Source organism: Glycine max, chromosome 2 (assembly GCF_000004515.6).
Source record: "Glycine max cultivar Williams 82 chromosome 2, Glycine_max_v4.0, whole genome shotgun sequence".
In the NCBI taxonomy this organism is placed as follows: Eukaryota; Viridiplantae; Streptophyta; class Magnoliopsida; order Fabales; family Fabaceae; genus Glycine; species Glycine max.
Genome location: NC_016089.4, coordinates 27,615,325 through 27,629,917, shown reverse-complemented (window position 1 = coordinate 27,629,917; position 14,593 = coordinate 27,615,325).

Below are 14,593 nucleotides of genomic sequence, written 5' to 3'. Positions count from 1 at the left end.
TTTTTACTTTCACGTTTCGTTTCTTTTTTAATTTCTTTTTCTTCTATTGTTCTTTTTTTTTTTTCGTTTTTCATTTTATTTTTTCTTCTTTTGTTCTTTTTTTGTTTTTTTTTTCTCTCTCTTTTTTTATTGTTCTCTTTTTTTATTTTATTCTTCTTTTCTTTCTTCCTTCTTTTCTCTTTTTTTCATTTCTTTTTTTCTTTCTTTCTTTTTTTATCTTTTTTTTTTCTTTTCTTTATTTTTTCTTATTTTTTTTTCTCTCTATTTTTTTTCTTTTTTTGGGCTCGGACAAAATTAGGATATGATAGCTATCTGTCTTTACTTATCTTTTTATCGAAAGTAAAGGATAAGTAAAGACAAAGACACTAATTTTATTCTGGTGAAAACATAAAGACAGAGGATGTTGAGTCCTATGAAAATATAAAGATAGAGGATGTTGAGTCCTACGAAACATAAAGGCAGAGGACGTTGATTCCTATAAAACATAAAGACAAGGACATTGAGTCCTTTGAAAACATAAAGGTGAAGACGTTGAGTCCTATGAATGCATAAAGACGAGGACGTTGAATCCTATGAAACACAAAGGCAAAGGACGTTGAGTCCCATGAAACAAAGACAAATGATGTTGAGTCTTATGAAACTAAAAAGAAAAGGACGTCGAGTCCTATGAAACATAAAGACAGAGGATGTTGAGTCCTATGAAACATAAAGACAAAGGACATTGAGTCTTACGAAAACATAAACAGAGGACATTGAGTCCTATGAAACTAATAGGAAAGGACATTGAGTCATGTGAAACATAAAGATAGAGGACATTAAGTCCTATGAAACATGCCAATAGGTACTAATACCCAAGGGCTCAACCTTATAAGAAAGCAAGATGTTGACTTTTTAAAAGGGCCACTCAAAAGATAGGACAATGGATTTTGGAAACTGTCATATAAATATAAATCTATGCACTTATAGCCTGATATGAAGCATGAGTTTTAGGATGCAAACTTCGTCTTGAAATACAGTAAATGTAGGATTTGTATCTAGCAATACAATGCCAAAGGTTTGAATCATGAAAACTGTACAATGCCATGAAATTTTTTCCCTCTTTTTGTGATTTTTGTGTGTGTGAAAAACACATATTGGCTGTCTCTTTCTGAAAGACATGATAATTCACGCGACTTCATCCGGTCTTTTGCAAATCTCTTCAGGGTCTCCCTCAGAGTGTATGTTTTGATTTAATCACTTGACTATTTTTGGGTGATGGTAATGAAGCCATTTGAAATTAAATTAATCAATTGAAATATTGATCCTAGGGTTCGTCCCTTTCTTTTTGGTTAAAAACTTTGATTATTCTGCATAACAAAGAAATGTAAGGCTTTAGGACCGACTGCATGCACCATTGAAGGATAGTAATGGATTATTACACTTTGGTATATGACCAAGTGAAACTTTTTTGATTTAAGATCAGAGAGTGATGCCATGGGTCTATCGATCCCGCTGAAACTTGATCACATGGGCTGATCCCGAAAGAATTTATATAACAAAGGCTACCCTTGGATTCGAAAGGAATCCTAAGGAGTTTGCATGAGCGACTAACATCAGATGTACCCTACTATGACAATTGTCTTTGTGCATCTTCCATGAGCTCTTGGTCGAATGAGTTTTCTTCTCAAATGAGCAAGTGCAAACCTTAGGGTTTTTAAACAATCACAAGCATGTGCGGGTTCAATTTCAGAATCCAAACTCAAAAGCAAAAATAGTCATTCCATGATCCACATGGACTTTAGTGGCCTTATAACGTGGTCAGGGGGTAAGAAGGCTATGAAAGAAAGGATCAGAGAGACTAAAAAAGTGTTTACGGGTTATATTGAGTAAGAACCTTGAGAGTCTTGCTTGTACTTTTATTCATTTCAACTTTTTCGGTTGGGCTCTACTCCATTTGTCCTATACATTAATCCATATTGCACTTTTGTGCCTTCCTTGTAACATTTGGAGGACTTTTGTCTTTTTTTTTTTTGCTTCACTCGCCTTTGGAAGATTTGCTTTCTACCTTTTTTTAACATCATTGTTGCCCAACCTAGAGCTTAGTAAACCTCATGCATGTGTTGTTTGCATTGTTCTTCCCTCCTGTTTAGTGGTGGTTCCTACTCATGGTTTTTGTTTTGTTTTTTGTTGCTTTTTAAGAAAACAAATATGCTTTGGCTCGGAGGAGGTAGCAGGAATAAATTAGTGTTTGGGACGAAGAAACACAACCATTTGTAATTTCAAATCTCGACTAGAGACTCTTACAGTTTGGATTTTGGGACAAAACCTCTGATAACACGCTCCTGATTGTTTTTATTTTTCTTTTTTTTACTATTATTACCCTAACTTTTTCCTAGGCCACCCTTTTGGGTTTTCAACCTACCGGGTGAGAATTTCTTATCTGCCCTTAGTTCGCTTGAAGCTCATGCATGGTGTTGTCATTGCTCCAATGTAGGGTTCAGAGGTACCTGTTGTTGTCGTCATTTGTCACATCCTGGTAGCAAGAAGAAATGAAAGAAACTGTAGAGGTTCTCAAAAGAGAATTTTCAAGGACAATAAATATTAAAAGGATTTTCAATTGACAGATTAAGCCAAATGACTCTTGCTCTTCACAATTTTTTTTAAGAAAGACAACTTTTAAGAAAGATAAGATGAGGTCGCATAAATGTTTGTACTTATTATTTATTGATTTGAAATAAAATCAATCAAATGTTTATTCAACTTTACTTGTCACTTACGACACCCCTACCAGACTTTTAGAACACACAATTTCTGATTGGGCAGACTTGGAGATCAACTTAGGAGCGCAAGTCACTTGAGTAGACAAACCAATGACGTACATTCATATTCTAGTGAAAGTTAAATAAATATGCACAGATGTAATTGTGAGAGAAGGAGACAACGACATCAGATTCATCCATATTATTAGCATTGTTATTGTTGTTTACAGTAATAGCATAAACCTGAAAATCCTAATTAGTCATTGGAGTTGTAGACATCTAACAATAACCTTCAAATTGTCCTAAGCATCATGCATAGTATTGCTTGACGACATCAGAATTCACAAGTGATTGACCCCCTTAAATCTCAGTCAGCCTACATCAATCAGACTTTGCACCTTATGTTTCAGGGTCATACAATGCTCAATGGAATGCCCTGGAATTCCCCCATGATAAGCACATGTCACATTCGAGTTGTATCCTTGAGGAAATGGGGGTTGAGGGATCTTTGTCGGGCTTATGGCTACCATTACATTATTGAGCAAATATGGGAGTAAGTCAGCATATGACACCGAAATTGGGGTGGATTCTACATGCTTATTTTTTGGGAAATTCCTTCCTTGATTGGTGTTTTGGTTGGTATTAGGGGTGGTGTTTGGTCTTGGATGTGCAACGGGTGGATTTTGTGGCCGATTTAGGGGTGGCCTTTGTGGTTGACTGGGTGTTCTTGGCTGGTAGGGTGGTGGGTAATGGGCTGGACTGATATTGGTTAAGTAGTGATGTTGTTTGGGAGGATATTGGTACATGGGATTATAATGGGCTAGTGGAAAGTTTGGCCATGCGGGAAGTGCATCCATAACATGAGTTTCTCCCTCCTTTTTCCTTTCGCAACTCTTCCTGGGTCCCTAATTACCAGGATTCGTAGAAGCAACATAATTAAATTTCCCTTTCCTTTGACCTACTTTAATTCTCTCACCACCATACACTAGATCTACAAAACTCGAAGGCATGTAACCTATCATTTTCTCATAGTAGAACATCGACAGTGTGTCCATTATCATTGTTATCATCTCTCTTTCCATCATCGGGGGCACTACTTGACCTGCCAAATTTCTCCACCTTTGAGCGTATTCTTTGAAAGATTCATTGTCTCTCTTGCACATATTATGTAGTTGCATTCTATCTGGATCCATATCAGAGTTATAGTGATACTGCCTAATGAATGCATCCTTTAGGTCCTTCTAGGAGCGGATCCGGGAAGGTTTCAGGTTAGTATATCAGGTAATAGTAGCCCCAACAATACTCTCTTGGAAGAAATGCATCAGCAGCTTTTCATTTTTCATATATGCTCCCATCTTCCTGCAATACATTTTCAGGTGATTCTTTGGGCAAGTTGTTCCTTTGTACTTATCAAATTCTGGCACCTTGAACTTTGGAGGAATAACTACGTCGAGTACCAAGCATAATTTTGTAATTTCAGCAAAGCCATAATTTCCTCCTCCTTCAATGGCCCTCAGGCTCTCCTCTATATGATCAATTTTTTTTTTCTTTTCAACTATAGCAAGAGGTCTTCCTTCCATCACAAAATGTAAGGGTTGTGATGGTGGTCGATACTAAGGGGCCTCCGCAACATTTGGCATGAGGATAGTAGAAAATGCAGGCCCTTTAGTGGTATATCCTGGATAAACCCCAAAATCAGTTAGAGTGTGGTCCTAGGGAGCATCATGTGTTTCCCCCATAGGTTGAGAGACATGGACATGAGTATGATCAGGTTGGGGTTGTTAATTCTCAATGAAAACAGGTGCAGAATTACCAATATTCTCTCCAAGAGCATATACAATAGTAGGCGGTGTATAATTAGGAGGCAAACTGTATGGTGGAAAAGAAGACTTACTTTGGACTTGAACATAATGAGGTCCATATCCATTTTTCATCGTCTCACCTCCTTGACCTACTACATCTGAGACTGGACGATTCACTTGACTGAAATCAGGCGGGTGAATCGGGTCCCTCTCAGTAGCAATACTGGCAGAAACAACTGTTGCAGCATTGACCTCCATCATCTTCCTCATGCTCATCATCGCTTCCATCATTGTTGTTATCTGCTCCTTCATGGCCTCCATATCAGCCTTCATTTGCTCCTGTACTTGCTCAATGTCACTCATTATCCTTGCCTTGGCACGTGTCTGGTAAAAGTGCCGTAAAGCACAGTCTTTCTTTCCTAGCACAATGATTACTTTTTTTTTTTTCTGATTTCAAGGAAAGAATGTAATGAATAATGCATACCAATGTGGAAAAACAAATAAGCATGAATTCCATGAAGAGATGCATGATGCAATCAAGGAAACACGATAAGATGAGATTGCTCTATGCCCCTAATTCAGGAACCTAACAGAAAGGGTCTAAAAGTTCACTATCTAGTGACAACTTCCAAGGTTAGTTTCATATAACCTTACCAGCCTCTAGAGATATAATCCTCTTAGGTAATAACACTGCGGCGATAGGGACTACCAGCGGAAATGCCTCACCAAAAGAGGAAAACTCTAGATGAGGCTTCATTGCTATCACGCGAGTCGGAGACCCAACATGAGCACTAATTGAACTCCATTCCCTATGGCTCACACAGACCCAGGTATAGGGCCCAATATCTCAAAGTCTATGCAAAAAGTGTAAGTGTCATGTGTGAATAGAGTAACCTAAGAATTACCTAACCCCACCTGCAAAACAACCAGAAAAATCCCAGGCAGATACAACAGGTACATCACATGTCATCTACCCTAGGATTCAATGACACAATTTATTTCTAACTACAAAGGTAATAGATACAAGGATACACACCAAGAAATAACAATGTAGCAAAGGCTATATACAAGCATGAGCGAAACAAAGAATAAAGGAAATGAGATCGAAGCAAAACCGCGAAAAGAACGATAGTGGAATGAAACTTTAATGAACGGAAGCACAACACAAGGATAAAAGAGAAAGGGAAAATAAATAAAGAAAAAGTTACGATAAAATTACACACCCGATCAAATGGTTTAACTCTCTAACGAGTTCCCAGTGAAGTCGCCATCTGTCGCGACGTGAGCCACGACAGGACGACGAATAAAATATTCATATAAATAAATTGTTTTCCAAAAAATGGAAAACTTGGGGAGTCGCCACCAGTGTTTATTTAAGAAAAACTTCGGGAAAACCAAAAAAGGATAAGGAATGGTTTACGGTTTGAGAAAAGGATTCGGGAGTCGCTAACACACGGAGAAGGTGTTAGCACCCCATGTGTTCGTTATGAAGACGACAACCTTTAATCGAGTGTGCTAAAAATAAAGTGACTTTTAATTATTTATCTTCCCTAGAAAACATGAATTATATTTTGTTATATTATTATTTTTATTTAAAAAAGGAAATCAAATTTTTATTTTATTTTTTTTCTTAAAAAAAGGATTTTATTTTTTAAGTTTTTTTTTGGTCGACAAGAGATTTGCCCTCGCTCCTACATATCCCTTAGTGCAATGAGGAAATCATACTTACGTAGTTCTTTGTAGAAAAAGAGTTTGTATGTTGGGTTGATTTTATTTTATTATTTTTTTTGAAAGATTTTGGATTTTTTGGTAAACTTTGTGAAATCAAGCAAGTCGGAAACCCAATGTGGTATTCACAAGATTTTTGACACTTTATTCAAACACTGTCAAGTAAGTTGCAGACCCAGCATAAAGTGCATAAAAAAAAAGAGAATTGAGTGATTATTTGTTTGAGAATTTTATCATTTTTAGAAAAGACTTTAGTTTTGAGGTAAACTTTGTGACCTCAAGAAAGTCGAAGACCCAGCATGTCATTTACAAAATTTACTCATACGTTATTGAAATACCACCAAGCAAGTCGGAGACCCAGCATGAAGTATACAGAGCTTAAGCGTTTACTAAAGAATGCTAATGCGGATTTGCAAAAATAAATAAATAATTGACATAGTGCTACAAAATCAAATAAATAGAATGAGAATAGAAAAAGATAGAATAGAATTGAGAAATACACTTACAATGCATTATTAATTGAAGTCACATTGAAACGTGGGGAAAATAAGATGCATAACATGATACATACAATGCTTTATTAATTAAACTAACTAGCTAGGCAATGATAAAAAAAGAAAGTCACATTGAAGAATAAAAGATAGAGACAATAAAGAAATACAATAAAATAAAGAGTTATTCACTAATATGTAAAATAAAGAGCTATACAATAAAACCCTAGTTGCCTCACGCAGAAAACAACGCGACCAAAACGAAAACCACCACGAAGGGTGGCGCGCTGCTTGTGGCACAACTAGTACAAGGTCCATCGGCATGAGACTGCCACTAGGGCGGTGGCGTAGAGGTGCAAAAAGAAAAAGGAAGAGAAGAAAACGAATGTGAAAAGGGGACCTAATGCCACTGACGAAGGGCCCAATGGTGAATGGCAACGGAGGTGCTCCTACACTACCATAGGGTAATGACAAATAGTGACAGTGGGGATGATCGAGGCCGTACCCGAATCAAATAAACATGAAAATGCAGTAACTAGGAAGTGATCCTAGGTCGTTTCCCAACGAGCAGTGACAAACCAAATGTTCATAATATACTTGTAGTAATAGTAATGATTGGGGGGGGGGGGTTTGTTTGTTTTGTGATTAAAGAGCAGAACAAGTAAACTGGAATACGAAACTACTAATATTAAAAACGGGTTATTTCCTCTGATTCAAAAGCCATTCTCTTATCCTGGGTTATGGAGAATTTGTCCCTAACAGTCAACCACTTAATCCAACCCTATTTCAATTTACTAAGCGAAAATCAACTTAGGGTTTTCAATACGTGATTAGGCACCACATACACCAGTTAGCCCTTCGTCCATTAAGCATGAATGCAAGTTAGGCTCAGAGGCAATTAATCGAACACGAAGCGTGTACTGATTAATATTCACGAATTTGGGATAACTGGTGAAGGGAAAACTGCCAGGAAACCACATTACAAGCGAAACCTCAAAGAGAGTTGGGCTTCGTCCTCAAAAGGAAACAACACCAGAAAATCTAGCCTTCCATGGATTCAAACAGAAAACGCAAATGAAACATGAAGCAAAAACGTAAATGAACAGAAATGTAGACGAAACAGAAACGTAAATGAGAGTAGAAGAAGAAGCAAGAACGAAATTGTAATTAGAAGTAGAAAACGTAAAATTGCATTACGTGAACAGTAGCATCAAAGCAGAAAACGTAAACCCTAAAACAAAAGCTCTGAATAATGAATAGCATAACATAATGCCTTGCACGAATCCCAAGGCTGCTATTTAAAAAGAGTCACTCAAAGTCACTGGGCCCTATTACAATACTCTGGCCCAAAACGAAATAAACACTGAACAACATAAAATAAAATTGCGAAATTTCCTAATTAACTAAGGTAAGCGCTGCTTAATTTGCCCTCTTCAAGTCCATAACCAAAATCCGGATTAAGCCCAATGTTTCATTAATTCCTGAAATTAGATTAAAAACATCAAATTAGCTAAATGAGCCCAAATAATAAAACTGTCTGATTAATTGACAATTAAGACCAATCAGTAATTAAAATGGTGCAAAAAGGGTTTAGAAAATAAAAGAAAATGATGGCACATCAAAACCCCCCATACTTAGCCTTTTGCACTCCTGGGCAAAATGAAACAAAGAACAAAATCCAAGGATATCAGAGAGAGACAAACGAAAACATTCACATATTTCTCAATGAACATCAAGGAATGAAAGTAATGGGTAACATCTAACATAAGGAGATCTGAAAAGTCAAGACATTCATGAAAATCATCCAAGCAACCCAATCATGGCAAAATAGTTAATCAGCTCAAGAATGAAAAGTGATAAAGCCTCACAAGATATACACTCTATCTCTCAAGTGTCTAGGCTACTATTTACCCTCAAAGCACCCATGAAAACAAACACCACATAAACTTGGCAAGATTCTAAAATTGACAATCAACCCATAAACACAAGCACATGAGAATCAAAAGGTCTTTTAAGGTTGTAATGGGGCCAAGGACAAGGTATGGAAAAATATGGAATAAGTGGCTAAATCCCAAAGGAATAGAGGAGCAATGGGGAATAAGTGCATAATAAGAAAATAAAAAGAAGTAAAGATAAAATTTAAACATAAAGACAAAAGTCTCATCATTCTTTTGCCATTTAAGATCTTATTCACTCAACTTTATTGCTTTTTTTTTTCATTTTCGATTTTTTTTTCTTTCTTTTTTTCTTTTTTTTTTACTCTATATCCTTTGAGAAACAGCATTTCATTCAGCATGTCCAACATTTAACCAATATACAATGTACATCAAGTATGGCCCAAAATACATCATGAAGTATAGCCAACAAAACAAGTTATCCAATGAAACAAAAACCCCCCCACACTTATTCCCAAAACAATTCCAAAGCTTCAAAATTCCTTAAGGATATGGTGATATCATGGTTTTTCACTTAAGGCTTGTAGTGAGCTTCAAAACAAGGAAAGGGAAACAAGGCTCAAAAGGGCTATCAAAGGAATTAATTCAAGGTAAGTCCATTTGGCTAGAAGCTTATAAGAACAAAATTGCCTCAATCATTTCAAAATATGCATGTGAATTAGGACGCATCAACAAGAATCAAGCCAAGGCTATTGTGCAAGCAGTCAATGGGGCAAAACACACCAAATGATTATGATGATGGATGGCTCAAATTCTCACAAAGGTAAACTCATCACTTTCAAATTGAGCTTTCAAAACTATCATGACATGTAGAGAAGAATCAAGGATTTCAAGTCACAAAATGTCAAGAACTTTTATTTTCAAAACAATTACCCATTTCTTGAACATATCCTATAATTCAAAGAAAAACATGCAAAGTCGTACATGCACACAAAATTGACCCAAAATATTAAACTAAAAATCTGACGAAACTAACAACATTAACAAATTAACACAACTAACAAATTAACAAAACCAACAAAACTAGCAAAACCAAAGAACACTCCCCCCCCCCATACTTAAACAACACATTGTCCTCATTGTAGCACAATTAAAAGATTAAAAACAATTAAATCATCAAATAGAATCGGACAAGTGTAATAAAAGCAAAGAAGGAGATAGGAAAAGAAAAACTCCCTAAGTCATGGTGGAGGAAGAGTAGGGTGGAGTAAGGAAGTCTCTTCCACCACTACGTCCACTAAAGAAGGGTTCGTGAGGAATGGCTTAAGTCGATGTCCGCTGACCTTGAAGCTCTTGTTTGTGGAGTCGCTTTTGATCTCAACTGTACCATAAGGAAAAACATTAGTAACAACAAAAGGACCAATCCACTTAGACCTCAACTTACCACTCATGAGTCCAAGCCTAGAATTATACAATAACACTTTTTGCCCAACCACGAAGTCTTTTTTAACTATCATGCTATCATGGAACTTCTTGGTCTTTTCTTTGTAGAACTTGGCATTCTCGTAGGCTTCTAGGCGGATTTCATCTAACTCACTCAGTTGCAACTTTCTTTCCTCACCAGCTTGATCCATAGAGAAGTTACAAGTCTTCACTGCCCAGTAAGCTTTGTGCTCAATTTCCACTGGAAGATGACATGCCTTTCCAAAGACAACCCGATAAGGAGACATTCCTATTGGTGCTTTGTAGGCAGTCCGATGTGCCCAGAGAGCATCATCAAGCCTGGTACTCCAATCTTTCCTGCTTGGCTGCACAATCTTCTCTAAAATTCGCTTGATTTCCCGGTTAGAAATTTCTGCCTGTCCATTGATCTGGGGGTGGTATGGTGTGGATACCCTGTGTACCACCCCGTACTTTTTAAGCAGGGCATGCATTGTTCTGTTGCAAAAATGGGTTCCTTGATCACTAACAATTGCTTTAGGTACTCCAAACCTGCAAAACAGATTAGACCTGACAAAGTCTGCGACAACTTTAGCATCATTAGTTCTAGTGGGCTTGGCTTCCACCCATTTTGAAACATAGTCAACTGCAAGGAGAATGTAAACATAACCAAAAGAGACAGGAAAAGGACCCATGAAATCTATACCCCAGACATCAAACACCTCACAGAATAGCATAGGTTGCTGAGGCATTTGTTGTCGCCATGTAAGTGTATTTCCTGCTCTCTGACACTGCTCACAAGTGCTGCAGATCTTCCACGCATCTTTAAAGATGGTGGGCCAATAAAAACCACAATCAAGCACTTTGCGAGCTGTCCTTTGAACACCCAGATGACCTCCCGGTGCGGAAGAATGACAGAACTGCAGGACTAAGTCAGTCTCATGATCTGGAATGCACCGTCTAATGACCTGATCACTGCACAATTTCCACAAGTAGGGGTCATCCCAAATAAAATGCTTAGCATCACTTTTAATTTTATCTTTTTGGGCCTTAGATGCTAAGGGAGGAAAAACAGAAGCAACTAAATAATTGACAATATTAGCAAACCAGGGAGTAGAAAGAAAGTCAGAAATACTATACAGTATATACAAATGATCATCCGGGAAATCATCCCGAATAGGTGAATCTGCATCAGATACACGTTCGATCCGACTCAAATGATCAGCAACTAGATTTTGTGCTCCGCTCCTATCACGGATCTCCAAGTCAAACTCTTGGAGCCAGAGCATCCATTGGATCAACCTAGGCTTAGAATCAGCCTTCTTCAACAAGTACTTTAGAGCTGCATGGTCAGTATAAACAATAATGCGGGTACCAAGCAAATAAGATCGAAATTTTTCAAGAGCAAAAACTATGGCTAGAAGCTCTTTCTCAGTAGTAGTATAATTCGCTTGGGCAGCATCTAAAGTCCTAGAAGCATAATATATCACCCTGGGCAATTTATCAATTTTCTGAGCAAGGACAGCCCCCAATGCATAATTTGATGCATCACACATAAGCTCAAAAGGGGCTGTCCAGTCGGGTGCCTGGATGATGGGGGTGGTAGTCAGCGCTCTTTTGAGGCAATCAAAAGCCTCTTTGCATCTGTCATTAAAGTCAAACTCCACCTCCCTTTGCAACAAGTTGGACAATGGAAGGGCTACTTTGCTAAAATCCCTTATAAAGCGCCTGTAGAATCCTGCATGACCAAGAAAAGATCGCACCTCTCGCACACAAGAGGGGTAAGGCAATTGTGAAATAACAGAAATTTTTGCAGGATCTACTTCAATACCCTTATTGGAAATAATGTGGCCTAAAACTATACCTTGCTCAACCATAAAATGACATTTTTCAAAATTTAGAACAAGGTTAGTTTCAATGCATCTATTCAAAACTTTTTCCAAACTATTCAAACAACCATCAAAAGAGGATCCATATACAGTGAAATCATCCATAAACACCTCTATACAATTTTCTAAAAAATCACTGAAAATACTAATCATGCACCACTGGAAGGTACCAGGGGCATTGCACAGGCCGAAAGGCATCCTCCTATAGGCAAAAGTGCCGAAGGGGCAGGTGAATGTGGTTTTTTCCTGATCCTCAGGAGCAATAGTAATTTGCATATAACCAGAAAAACCATCAAGGAAACAGTAGTTGGATTTACCTGCCAGGCGTTCAAGCATCTGGTCAATGAATGGCAGGGGAAAATGGTCCTTTTTGGTAACCTGGTTCAGCCTCCTATAGTCAATGCAGACTCTCCAACTGTTTTGCACCCGAGTAGGAATTAGCTCCTCCTTCTCATTTTTGATCACTGTGAGGCCGGTCTTCTTCGGAGACCCAACATGAAGTATACAATGCTTAAGCGTTTACTAAAGAATGCTAATGCAGATTTGCAAAAATAAATAAATAATTGACATAGTGCTACAAAATCAAATAAATAGAATGAGAATAGAAAAAGATAGAATAGAATTGAGAAATACACTTACAATGCATTATTAATTGAAGTCACATTGAAACGTGGGGAAAATAAGATACATAACATGATACATACAATGCTTTATCAATTAAACTAACTAGCTAGGCAATGATAAAAAAAGAAAGTCACATTGAAGAATAAAAGATAGAGACAATAAAGAAATACAATAAAATAAAGAGTTATTCACTAATATGTAAAATAAAGAGCTATACAATAAAACCCTAGTTGCCTCACGCAGAAAACAGCGCGACCAAAACGAAAACCACCACGAAGGGTGGCGCGCTGCTTGTGGCACAACTAGTACAAGGTCCATCGGCATGAGACTGCCACTAGGGCGGTGGCGTAGAGGTGCAAAAAGAAAAAGGAAGAGAAGAAAACGAATGTGAAAAGGGGACCTAACGCCACTGACGAAGGGCCCAATGGTGAATGGCAACGGAGGTGCTCCTACACTACCATAGGGTAATGACAAATAGTGACAGTGGGGACAGAGGCACTGTGGCCGCGTTAGAGTCGGCAAAAGACAGTAAAAAAATCAAAAATGCATCCAAGAAGCATTTGCACAACCCAACAAAATAAAGGGATGAGAAAAAACAACAGACCTTGTAGGCCTCACCGATAGCCATGGTGGAATCACCACGAAGGGTGACGCGGTGGTTCGAAAAAAAAAAAGTAAAAGAAGAAGAGGAAGAAGAGAAAAAAAAACAAAGAGAAGAGTAGGAAACTTGAGAGTGAGAAAGTGAGGAATGAGGGGTCCTAATGACCCCTCTCTCTTCTCTGACTGAATTCTCAAATAGCGTCGTTGGGTTGGTCAGTTTCTCCCCTTGGGACCTGTGCCTCCTTTGCATTAATCCCCCCGAACCTTTCCTTCTTTTTTCGACTTTTATCTTGTACTCTTTTCTGACCTAATGGGTTCTCTTTGAGAGTCCAATAGACCATAAAATGTATTATTATTATTATTATTATTATTATTATTATTATTATTTTTTCTTTTTTACGTTGTTTTTACTCTTCTTTTTTCTTCTTCCCTTTTCATTTCATTTTTTTTACATTGCTTTTCTTTATTTTTATTTACTTTCACATTTCGTTTCTTTCTTTTTGTTTTTCTTCTGTTATTCTTTCTTCCTTTTTTTCATTTTTTTTTCTCTCTTTCATTTTTATTTTTTATTGTTCTCTTTTTGTATTTTCTTCTTCTTTTCTTTCTCCTTCTTTTCTCTTTTTTTTCATTTTGTTTTCTCTATTTTTTTTCTTATTTTTTGTTTTGTTTTCTTTGTTTTTTCTTCTTCTTTTTTTTTGGACCTAGACAAAATTGGGGTCTAACAACAACGATATCTTGTTTCTTCCTTTCAATGAAATCAAAGCACATCAGAGAGAATATTACTATGAAGAAAGATATACATTGTTTATCTATTAATTGTGAGAATCATTGATTTCACAATCCAAATTGGTTAGTTCCAATTATCATACATTTTCACTCATTTGATCTATTGCATGATTAGCATATTTTAAAATCTTAGTGTTGGTGATGGAAGCTTGCTTGTGAAGCTTCTATGGAAGTTGAATCTTTGAGCTTCAATGAGGTCCTTCAATGGTGATTTTCCACCATGGAGATGCAACGGAAGATAAAAGAGAAGAGGTGAGCTTCAATGAGGTCCTCCAATTTTGTGTGACACTTAGGCTATAGATAGAGGCCATGTTGTGCATTTTTTAAACTTTGATCATTTGACAATTATAATTCAAAGTTCAGACCTCATTTGAGGTACAAAATTTCGTGCTATTTCTCTCCTTCTCTCTCCCCTCATCTTCTCCTCTTTCAAGCTCTTATCCATGTCTTCCTATGGTGATGAGCTTGTGTTTGACTCATCTTCTCCTTAAAGTGACATCTCTAATCATCATTCTTCTATCTCCATTCCGCTGTCATTAATCTTCAAGAAACAAAGGACTCCATTGATAAGAAGATCCAAGGCCTACAAGCACATGAAGC